Source organism: Bradysia coprophila, unplaced genomic scaffold, assembly GCF_014529535.1.
Source record: "Bradysia coprophila strain Holo2 unplaced genomic scaffold, BU_Bcop_v1 contig_151, whole genome shotgun sequence".
Taxonomy (NCBI): Eukaryota; Metazoa; Arthropoda; class Insecta; order Diptera; family Sciaridae; genus Bradysia; species Bradysia coprophila.
In genome coordinates, this window is record NW_023503423.1 from 4307537 (window position 1) to 4319113 (window position 11577).

General features: G+C 36.8%; 1 protein-coding gene across 4 annotated transcripts in view; it reads right to left on the reverse strand.

The window, feature by feature from the left end:
* Positions 1 to 10999, reverse strand: part of LOC119074532 (diacylglycerol lipase-alpha) — a 43740-nt gene extending 32741 nt beyond the window's left edge. For 2 of the 4 annotated variants that reach the window (XR_005087206.1, XM_037180699.1), the window contains exon 1: positions 10675 to 10999. The gene's annotated coding sequence lies outside the window, so the exon portion shown is untranslated. The remainder of the gene's footprint in view (positions 1 to 10674) is intronic. The other 2 variants (XM_037180698.1, XM_037180696.1) reach the window with 2 other exon arrangements.
* Between the last annotated feature and the right edge of the window lie 578 nt (positions 11000 to 11577).

The window sequence follows — 11577 nt, forward strand, 5'->3', positions numbered from 1 at the left end:
ATTGAAACATTTTAACACCAAATAAGTGTCCGTTTCAATTAATTTTTCTCACATAACCATATCTTGTTCGTAAATCGTGTTCGAACTAAATTAACACAAAAGTGTGATTTCAAGACGATTGAATTATAGACGGAAAATTCTAAGCAGCAGTATCATCGTTCAATCCTCAATATTATTGTTTAGTCCTACTTTTAATCCCTGAAAGAATTACATTTTTTCAATTTCTGGCGAAGATTAAAAATCTAATCCCGAAAGAATTACTTTTTGAAAGTAATCCCCTCGGACCTAAAAATTGTAATCCCATAATTTTGTCTGTGTAGGTTACGTCCTTGTTTGGAACGTTTTGTTTTGCCAAGTGTGTGAGGGTTCACACAAAAGGTACAATAAAAAATTTCAAATCATTTAACTCACTAAGTCTAAGAAATTCTTAGTAAGAATCTTAACATCACATCAATCGAGTAATGACTCATTTTCCGGGGGTATATTAAGTAAAATCCCATACACCATCATCACGTAATGAAAAATTAGTGAAATAAGAATATCGCAAAAATATGAATCAAGAAATACGTCGTAAAAATACTACGTGAATCAATCCGTCAGTGTCCCCTTATTTCACATGACATAGTTCTTGTGCGTGTTCTCCGGCATTAAACGACAGGCTTTTGCACAGAGAAATTTAATTACCGAAAAAGTCTTCTATATAAGGAAAAAAAAACATATTTACTTAAATTAACGATTTTGAATTCATTATTTTTGCTTTCGTTCCCGCCACAATGACCTAATTTCCATATATTGATACTGTAATCATTCGGGAGAGGGGTTGCAAGTCTTTACGACGAAGTCATGTAGGGAGCCGATTGTATCGTGTTGGCTTAAAGTTTGCGTGCTTGTTCTTAAACGAACAAGCATATAATAGCAAAGGCGTTGGTTGTGATTAACTTCATACGATATTTATATTTGTAAGAACTGCTAGGGTTAACTATAATATATTGGTATAAATTGCTGTAAGTGCGTTTTAATACATGGAAAGTTATTACGGTTTCGGACTGTGTCATTAGGTCCTGAGTAAATAGATTTAATTTTCGGTAGTACGCAGCAACACAAACGGTTGGAATTTATGAGTTGCTGATATATCTTTGGATGGTTTATCTCTGTCTACCTTAAACTTTATATTATCTCCATAAAGAATACCGGCAAAGTCCATTACTTTCAGCATAATGATAACTATGCAAGAATGCAAATCGATGCAAAAGCACTCAGAAGTAAAGCCGACAGCAATCCGACTGCAATTATTTAACATTCTACTTATAGTTTCCTTATACGTTTTGGAGAATTATGGCTCTGTTCGTTTTCAGAAAGTCAGGAAAATGGAATTTTTATTAAAGGAACGTAATTCACATGTGGCTATAAGGGTAAAAGCAGATATATTACACCACTCTTGATGTCAACGAACGCCAAGTGACTTTTTCATCGATTTTTTTTTTCAATTGTCGTATGTCTTTGGATTATGTTACGATACAAATTGTAAGAATAGTTGTTGCAGTTGATGGATCGGTTCAAATAACCACCATTGAGACCACCATTGTAGTTGGATTACGTTCGAAATAGATGGAGAGAAATATTTCAGAATGAAGTCAAAGTAAGGAATGAAATGGCGTTGTTTAGGACTGATAGAGATATCTGAGAATGTAACATGTAGTGCATGAAGCCATGGGAATCGAATCAGCTTTACTTTAGCTCTTCTTGTATACCTTACTCTGAGCTATATTCAGACTGTGTCCTTTGAAGGACAGACATCTACTGTTCAATTGTAACATTCGATGTATGTCAGGGACTAACGTAAGGATTTTCCCGTGGGTGGGAATTCGACGAAAAGGCGCAGAAATGACTTACTAATTCTTACTTACAGGCGCCAAACACAATGATTAAAAAAAGTCGAATTTTTCGTAGGGAGATTAGAAACCTATTTTTCTTCCACTTCTGAGCCCTTCTTCTGGTGGAAAACCTCGCGTTTGTTTTGTTGTCATTTAATTTGATTTCGTATTTTGCAGAATAATTTGAGATCTTACCAATAGGTTTGTTCCAAGTAACTGTAAACACGAACTTTGACAACCAGAACAACGACACTTTCATCCATAGCAACGTCGCTTACGTGGTATTTCATACAAATCGAGCAACGTCGCCTACGCGATTTACACAGAGATATTATTGAGGTTATGGTTCTATGGATGAAATTTGACAATTCATATGGCCTTGGAACAAACCTATGGCATGCAATTGATAATTTTGCCATTTGGCAAAACATATATGCAGTTATCATCTGCGAAAAACGTTTTTTCACTATGACTTACGTTACAATCAAATCTGAAGTGAATATGTAATAAAGGGTAGGACTCAGCACGCTTCCTTGTGGGACTGCTGCTAGGATGTGAGCTAGATATCCTAGATTTCTGACAATTTGTTAGAAATAACGTTTTTGTGGAAATGATTGAACAATTTTAATAAGATAGAAAGGAACATTTTGTGTATTAGACTCTTATGCCATGCACTATCAGAGGCCTTATCTATGTCAAATGTGAACAATCCTGTAGAGTTTTTCTTATTTACAGCTTGTTGGATATGATTAGCTACCCTGAAAAGTTGATGATTTGTCGAATGACCATAGCTCGAAAACCGAGCAACAAACAAAGATGTTGTTGGTTTTAATAAACAGCCGTAATCGATTCAAAATAATTTTTTCAAAGATTTAGCTGATGGAGTTTGGCAGGCTAATTGGTCTAGCACCTGATGTATCCTTAAGGAATGAAGACTGCTTTTGCAATTGCTAACCAGCCTAGTTATCTTCCACAGTTGGTTAGAGTATTTTTTCAACTGTGAAAGTCTGTCGTTCCATCTTTCCTTATTGAAGAATTTAAATTGAGCTTTGATCAATTTGTTCAGATGGTTAATTTTCTTGTCAATGCTAAGGACATGGTTTCGCTGCCACTGTCGATTTTTGTAATTTCTAACTGATATTAACTTTAATATCGTGTTGTCTAGAGTCGGCGAATGGTCGACAGTCTTGTACACAGGAATGGTGAGGCTGTCAGCCTCTTAATTCTTAATCAAATCATCAATCAACGACTTGGAATTTAAGTGGTACGGATCTGTCGACCTCCTGATTGTTACGCTTAAACCAACTTGTCACGAACTAAACGAAAACTAAACTAAAACTAATCGAAAACTTGGAATAAAATCAAAATACTTTTTACGTTTTTGTAAAAATTTATAGTATGGACAAAATTGAATTCGTGGATGGGAATTCAAAAGGCGCTGGTGGGAAAATTCCCACCCACGATGTTTCTTAGGTTAGTCCCTGATGTATGTGTAGGTTTAATGATATTTCCTTCAATTTTCTCTATAACAGCGATGTCCCTTGTCGTCTCTTTTCCAGCGCCGTCACTTCAGACGGTCATATGGAACTAGGGAGCAGCAATTTAACTGGCGCAAAATTTTCTGTCTACAAAATAGTCGATAATGCAGGGGCTCCGACATTCTTTAAGAAGGTCACCAAGAACCCGGCACTGTTCTTTTCGTATGGCCACTTAACAACTGGTACTCATTCTATTAGCTACCTAACATATACCACAACACTGTCCTAATTCTCAATACTATAATCGGATTAGAGTTAACAGATAAATCAACTATTTAACGGACACGTGTATGGCTTATAGCTTACCGATGATACGGAGATTATTTACCGAAAATCATAAACTGAATTATTTTCTTCCACTTCCACCAATCTTCTCTGATGGGAAAAGCACGAAGATATCTCTGTTGTACTTTTATATTTACGGTGTGTTGAACGAAAAAATAAAATCGTTTCCAAATCGTTTAGAGTGGTGTATGGCGCACGTTTTTGTGATTACAATTTCGAAAAGGCTTCGGGCGAGTCTGTGTTGAGTTTACGTGCGAATGTTGATGGTCTGAGGCGAGGTTGAAGTTAATACTCACACGTAAACATGCTCTTTCAAGACCTGAGTCATGTGTACAACTTTACAAGAAATGCTTTAGAGTCCTACGGTTGTGTATGAGTCATTTTTACATGACAAGCGATAAAAAGTTAAAGACTCCAGTATTCGTGTGAGTTTTGTTGATCCGAGGCGATGCTGAGGTCAATAAAATCACAAGAGCGTGACATTTCCACTTTTGTTCAGTTGTTAATTGATTTTATCGTTCCGGAGTGAGTATGTCATACATTGATCTATCGTCGACCGCGACCCGTTCCTAGGGAGTTTTGGTTGCTAGGAATCTCGCGCCGCGTCATTCACAATAATTCACATTTTGACACATTTTGTATAAGGAAGATGTCACTTTGTGAGTTATTGTGAATGACGCGGCGCGAGATTCCCTAACAACCGGAGTTTTCTTTTACTCTGCATTTAAATGAAAGAAACTAAACTGTTCAATTTTTGTGTTGCATTCACATATATGAAAGAAACTCGTAAAAAAAATCCTGACCCCAACGAGAACCGAACCCGGAAACTTTGCGTGAAAGCAAGCAGTGCTAACCATTCGAATATGTACGAATTGCTAAATTGCTAGTTGGATTCTCGCGGCTAATGTCATTCAATTCGAAAAGTACATAACGTGTACGACTCATGGCGTAGTGTGTGTGTGTAGTTGTTATGTGAACCCTTTCTCTTGTATTTTGTTTACGATGAAAATAATTAAATTTCGACTAATTTCAATCAAACAAAATGCCAGTGTGTAGTGCGTGATCTCAGGACTTCTGTAACGTAATTAGTTTTTCAATCGGATTAATATCTGCCGAGATACAAACCTTTGAAAACTCGATGTGATCAACATGTACAACGTAAGAACACGTTTTGTTGAGTCATTCATCGAAACAGATATCGTTTTGATTGAAAATGAAATTAGTTTGAAGTGATTCTGCAAGTCTACGTAAATATTTGATTAAAAAAAAAAATGACGCGAACCCAAGACCATCGCATAAAAGTGACGGGCTCTAACCGATTCGGCTACTGAGGCTTCGAATAAAATGGATTTGTTGACACGTTTTGTTTTGCACAATGTGTGTGTGCATGTGTGTATAATTTCGTTTATGTATGACATACTCATCCCGGAACGATAAAATCATATATGTGGTAGTACACTTCTGTACATCACACACACTCACTAACGCTCGTTCGTGTTATGATCTCATTACCCCTCCTACAACATAATAACTATTACTCCTTGCATCACTGAACTTCCGGAAATTGAGTCTTTACTTCAATCACATAAGCATTTAAACATATTTTGCGGGGGCTCCGCGAGTAAAATAAGTCAACAACAGATGATCAGCCGTTTCTAAAAGGTCAATCGATGTCAATATTCCGCTACTTTGCACTGAAATAAACCCACTAGCGTTATGCTACGTTATCAACCCATTTCTATCAACTAACAAATTACATAAAATAGAAGAGGAAATGTCTAGACAAATTTATACACATTCACCTCGACATTCAATTCATATCAATATTGTTATGTAGTTACCGTACACGAACCACATAATTCTATATCTGTCCGAGAACTCATCGAGATGTTGTTGGGCAATTTTCTTATCAAAATGTTCAGATGGTTTTCCATCGAAATGATTATTTTTTCTTGTGGTTTGTGTGTTTATGGTGTAGCGATGAACCATTTCTGTCTAAATTTGATTGAACATATTTTCATGGCATGAAGTTAAAATATCTTTTCAGAATGTACTTGGTTTCGATGAATTTATCAGACATCTGTTTAAACATTCTGTGCGGTTTTGGTTAGTGTATCGACGCTGTTTAGTTATGATGATGGAAGTAAACTTTTGGAGGTCATAGTAAGGTGTTCTAGTAAATTTAACTAACGACAAGAATCAACAATTGTCATTCAGTGCATCCGCATTCATCGGCATCCGCATTCTACAACTCCAAGCTGAGAGTGTGGTGGCTACTCATGCCATTACGCAATGCCGTTGATCCAGTTTCAACAATAGCCCGATCGATACACTAGACAATAATGAGTCGTTTGATTAGTAATCAACATCTGTACTCCTGAAATGTCCACAGATCCGAAACTATATGTATCATGAAAAATTTGTCTAGAATACTTTGCGTAAAAGCAATGTCAATAAAGTGCTAGAGGTGTGCGGGCCGATGTTTTTTTGAAGCCCGTCCGGCCCGAAGCCCGGTCCGAAATTCATTTTTAAAGCCCGGCCCGAACTGGCCCGACGTATTTATAGCCCGTCCGGTCCAAGCCCGATCGGGCCGGATAAAAACTCGGACGGGCCGACATTTTCGGCCCGAAAGCAAATTTCATATAAAAAAGTGCGCGAAACTTTGAAAATCGGGCCAAAAATTTGATTTTTTAGGTCCGGTCCAAGCTCGGCCCGACAGATTTAAAGCCCGCCCCGCCCAGGCCCGGTCGGGCCGGATAAAAACCCGGACGGCCCGCACATCTCTAATAAAGTCTTTATGTATAAAACACACTTCCATTGGTCGTCTTGCTGGAGGAACAGTTGGACTAGATCAAAAAATTTAAATGTTGAGATTTGATCTATAGCCGGTTTGGGCTGGACATTGTGAGCTCAAACAACAACTACATTGGTCTCAAAGAGTGACCTAATTTCCTCAAACAATCGAACAATTTATAGTCCTGTCTCCTATCCAGCCCATTATGCCTCCATCCGTGTACCTATTTGATGAGTTTAAATAAAAATGAAGCCGCTGTATTGGAACTAATTGGATTAATAGCAGTTGACCTAAAAAAGGTTTGATTTGACTAACAACATCAGTCGCATAGTGCAATACATCGTTAAATAAAACAATCTCGCTTGGAATGCCTTCTCGCATCATGTAAGTATGACTTACTTGTCGAGCTTACTTTCGTATAAAGAAATGAATCATTAACATAGCCAAGCAGCAAAGCAATTACTCACTTCCGTAGAATACAGCAGATAATGCCTTTATCACTGGAACCAGGCATGAGCGCCGCCGAAAATAAGCCGCCGATCAAGCCGCCGCCGGCCATTTTTGAGCAAGCCGCGCCGCAGCCGAGCCGGTGCCAAAAACACGGCTCAAGCCGGCTTGAAACGGCTGGAAAATGAAATAAAGATTTCGAAAGGTGAATGGGTGAAATAATTTTGAAAACCGAGATTCCTGTTGATCCTAAGCAGCTCAAGTACATTTTGATTTTTTTTTTCAAAATTAAGAAAATTTTGAAAATTTTCTTGAATTTTCATGAATTTTCCAGAATGGTATATTACGTCCTCGCTTCTAAGTTTGTTGTTTTGGCAAGTATGACCTTTCCGGAACGAGCCGAAGGCGCACAATCAGTTAATTCACAAATTTGAGAAAACTTTATCGATCTTTGCGAATTTTATCGATTTTTTTTCTTTTCAATTTTTACTTGATTTTCGTGAGCTTTCGATTTCTTCTCGAAAACCATTTTCTTAATCAGTTAAATGAGTGTACCGGAGCATGATTTTTAGTTCAAGTATTGAGGCAATAAAACTTGACGTGTTAGTGAACCTTAGACTTAGAGACTTGCTTGTAACAAGACCAGTTCCACTTGCACTTTGAACAACCTAATCTACCTACATTTTCGCTTTCCGTACAATTTCATTTTCATGCTTACTAGTTCATTTTCCATGAATTTATCTAAACGTTTTTACTTTGAAAAAAAAGTTAAAAGGAACATCCAGCCGAGCCGTTTTAAGCCGGCTCAAGCCGACTTTTTCGCCGCCGCCGAGGTTTCTCCGTCGGCGCTCATGCCTGACTGGAACTTGTATTCGAATTATTAGGAAATTCAGACGAAAGTTATTCGTCCAGGGTTTATACTTCCACTTCGACGCCTAATGATTTTATTCTGTGCACAATTTGTGTTTCTTTTTCTCGGAAACTTTTCTTAAATAATAAATGGGAAATCCCACATGTAACCTTTAAATAGACGAGAAGGAGGTTGAAGTCAAACACACTAGCACTGTCTAAATAGTTCTTGTCAATTACCTTCCTAACAAACCTCCGTCATTAATCCGTAAATCTCTTAATTAAACAACCTTTCACACCTTTTTACCACAAACACATAGAACTCCACAAAAAAATATTCGAAACTCAATTACAGATATATCTACTAGGTTCGACATAGCAGCGAAATCAAACAAATTCACCAATCAATAAGCACTTATCTCTCGATTGATAATCATCTCTATTCAAGTATTGTAAGTATCAACTTGATCGAGTAATTAGCTGTTGGCTGTTCGGTAGAGTGGACGAATGTAACGTTAAATAGTTAATCATGATAGAAACGAATTTCTGCAACTGCGCTGCAAAAAGTGAATTTTTTAACGGTACTTTGATGAGCGTAATGGAAGTATTTTTTCACTTGTTGCGAAAAGTCTATTTCACTAGTGGCGAAATAGTTATTTTACTAACGCATTCTAAAATGATTTTTAGTGAATGAGAGGTTTCCAGGTCGAGCCGGAGGCGAGTGCTGGAATCGAATTCGCTAAAAAAGCCTTTTAGCATAAGTTAGGAACAACGTTTTTCCTAAAGACCATGGCAAATAAGCGACGAAGTCTCGATATTTTCAACTTTAGTTAGGGTGATATGTCTGTTCCAAGTGCAACGTTGTCAAACATCATCCACAGACAACATATAACCAAACAAAGTGTTGACAAAATGTATGGAAAAGCGTTGAGGCAATACCCTCTCTAGCAACCAAACTAGGAAAATTAAGGTGGTAAAACTTTACAGTGTATTCTGTCATAGAAAATTTTACACTTTCAAAAATAAATTAAATGAAGTATGAGCAGCGATTTCATTTTTTGTGTTAAAAATATTACGTCTTGATTAACCATTTCGGTGTTCGAAAATGAATAATTTGTGATTGTGACGTGTTTTTTTGTGTGTTGCTTCGTTATTTTGGTGTGCAAAAATGAAATAAAGTTTAAAGTTTGTCTTTTTCAAGTGACGTCAATATTGCTTTAAAAAAGAGCGCGGCACGGCAACTCTATTACAAGAAAAAGTCAGTAGCACATTTGTCAAAATAAGGTGGTATTTTGACTGCGTCAAAACGAAGTTTGGTTGCTAGAGAGGGTATTGGTTGAGGTTATGGCTCTGTGTATGACGTCTGACTACACTTTGCACCTGCACTTTGAACAGATCTATTGACAAACCGAAACTTTGATGAGATCTTTGTATTCAAGATTCAATGGCCTATTAATAGTCGCATATTTAACAGTGTGTTCATAATATAGACTATTTGACAATTTAACAATGGATTCAGCCTAAGATCAGCTATTGACATGACTGAAAGTGAAAGGTAAAACAAAGAAAAACCTGTTCTATTACATGAGAAGATCTTTAAAGTTGTCACTACCCTGAAGTTGTTATTTTTCCCACTTTTTTCGTATTCCCTCTTCTCGTCAAAGAGGACGCGATTTATGAGCTGTCCTTAACTGGGAAATTATTTCCCTCAGCTCCATGCTACAAAATCAAAGAATCGTGTCGCACCAACGCACTTCAAGCATGAGCGGTACTCTAAATAGAGTACTGAAACTTGACAGTGTGTCACACTGTAAAACAGTGTACAAAAAACTATTTCATACAAAATAGTACTTTATTTGACAGCTGTCGACTATGATCACTTTTTCTCGAAGTGCGTTGGTCACATCCGTTTTGAAAGTCGTTTACCCCTCGTTATTAGTCACTATAACCATATTCTACTCTTGAAACTCAGCATTTCGTTCCTGAACATGTTGAGCCAGTAATCAGTGAATGTCATGCTGTGCTTAACTATTAGATAACTTTTACATAAAAAAAGAAATAATTTCGAAGATGTGATAAGCAAACAAAAACAAAAAAATAATGAAAACAAACACAATCCCAAGTTCATAGTCCACAACAAAGGATCAAACCAATAATTCTTAGTCATTTCAATTTGTGAATGTTCTTATCAGTGTAATACATTCGTAATACGTTGTTCCGATAATAAAACTATGAATGAGAAATGATTTAACGACACGCACTTTACATACTATGACTGACTAGATTATTATACCGGTTATATTGTGAAGTTAGCGATAAGAATCGGTTGTGTGAATACAAATATAGAAGAAAGTATTGGCCTTTCGTCGGGAAATTATTGTGTAAATTGTGCATCCGGATTGGTTGTTTCTGATTAGATTTAAAAAAGAGTTTGTGGAGTAGAACCGTCCTGTCTCGGCTCTTTTATCAAAGTCTGTCAGAGAATTAATTTTAATTTTGTGTCAAGATAACAATCATCAATTTGTCGTGTCGTTGCGTGTTCAATTTCATTTACCCCACACAATTCATCAAAACAAAGTAGTAAAACAAGAAATATGGCCCGACACCTTCCTGCACTAGTTTACCTATATATAGGTAATAAATGTGTGGTCGATGATGTGTGATTGTATTGATAACGTCATCGTTACATTTTACATATGGAAACGCAAAACATCCCCCTCGTGAAACATTGGCAACGCTTTTTGAAATACCATGCAAACTCTAACACGTACACACAAATATTTTCCACACTTTCCACTTCGGTTAAACAGACACACATACACACACACTCAACGAACTGGTTAACAAACAAAGACAAAACATTGTAGCAATAATAGGGGAGACGGACATTTTTATCCTTATTTTGATGTTGCTCTACAGAGCATTCTATCACACGAATGGATTCATGGAACAGCAGCAGAAAAACTCTGAATTAAATTTAGCTAATAAATACCGTCAGTGCATTCACTTATTTATCGGCATTACAATCTGCATATTATTATCGATAGTTTAACATCATTACGGTCTGGTAATAAATCCGTTTTTCACCCTTTCAAAGCGATTTTCTTTCACAATTTTCACTTCCTTTTCTTCCACCGACCCAAAGACCGTTTGTAAATAGAAAATTTTCTTTTTCGAGATTACCGCACGACACAGAGAATGGTAATGAACTGAATCGAGAGCCAAGTGGAATACACTTTTTTTCCGCTCTATACGTTACTTTTCACCGTGGCATTCGGAATCGAGTTGTTATCGCGCGTACTGCGCAAGTTTATGAATTTATTTTGGTTCGTTTATGGACTTATATTATTCTATCGGTGTTTACAGTGGCTGAACCGGTGTACTTTCGCTGATTTTGTTTGCTACAATTGAAGAGATTGAGTGAAGCTCAATTTTTAAATTTTCCCTTCTCGAAATGCTCTTGCCATCAAAGCAAGGACCCTCTTTATGATTGATAAAATTGGATGTTTAATGTATTATTGAACGTCATCATGTGTGTATGAGTGTAAGCATCACTCTAACAGAATTTGTACTCATAATATGAATAGGAATGGAATCATTTCTGTAATTTATACATATCTTCAGATGCTAAGCGAACATGATGATGCAATATATGCAGCACGCAGTGTGTACATATGTTTGAATTTTTAAGCTTTGATGATTGACGTCACCACATTGAAAACTGTAGAACGTGTAATTCAGCCTTGAAGGCACTCAAAAACAGTTGGGTTGTTGTGTACGTTCGAAGGAT